Below are 800 nucleotides of genomic sequence, written 5' to 3'. Positions count from 1 at the left end.
GGGAGTAAGCAATTCGAGGAAATTGTACGCAAGCAAGGAAGGCACCGGAAGAACAAGGTGTTGGTTTTGAATGAAAGTTCAATGCCAATGGAGTTGAGTGGGAAGAAGATCAATACCCCAAGACGAAGTTTGTTCCTCAACAAAAGAAGTATGATCCTACTTCCTTCAAAGGGACACAAGCTCAAGATGATCTTCCACCACAAGACCACGAAGCAAAAAGGCAAGGATAAGCTTCAAGAGGAGATTGATGCATTTGAAGAAGCTCCTAAGGCCTTGGTCAAGTGGGTTCCCAAGACTACATCAAGTTCTACTTCATCAAGTATGACTACAACTCCAAGGATTCCCATCAAGATGATGTGGATCCCGAAGAAGAAGAACTAGAGAGTTCCTTGAGGGTGACTCCGCCAACATACTTCACTCTTATCATTTTGGCAAGAACAAGTGCAATCAACTTCCACATCTTGCACTAGTTCAAGGAGTCACAAACCCTCTTGTTGGTAAGACAAGGGACAAGGTAACCTAATGCTTTCATAGACATCATCTTGTGTGTGCATCACTCTATGTCTATGGATATCCTTGTTTGTTCCTTGTGGGACTAACCCGTGTAGGTATTGAAAGTGCAACTCACTCCAAAGGATTGCTCCAAATGATCTACATCAACATTGAGCATCCACATCTTCAACACCTACATGAAGTCATCATCGACAAAACCCAAGGTTAGTTCATCCCTCTTAGGGGGGATCTCACATCTAGGGGGAGCTTTACTCTAAGAATTGAGCTAAAGCAACTCTAATGGTGTG

The sequence above is a fragment of the Triticum urartu genome, chromosome 3 (assembly GCF_003073215.2).
Source record: "Triticum urartu cultivar G1812 chromosome 3, Tu2.1, whole genome shotgun sequence".
In the NCBI taxonomy this organism is placed as follows: Eukaryota; Viridiplantae; Streptophyta; class Magnoliopsida; order Poales; family Poaceae; genus Triticum; species Triticum urartu.
This window is presented reverse-complemented; position numbering follows the sequence as displayed.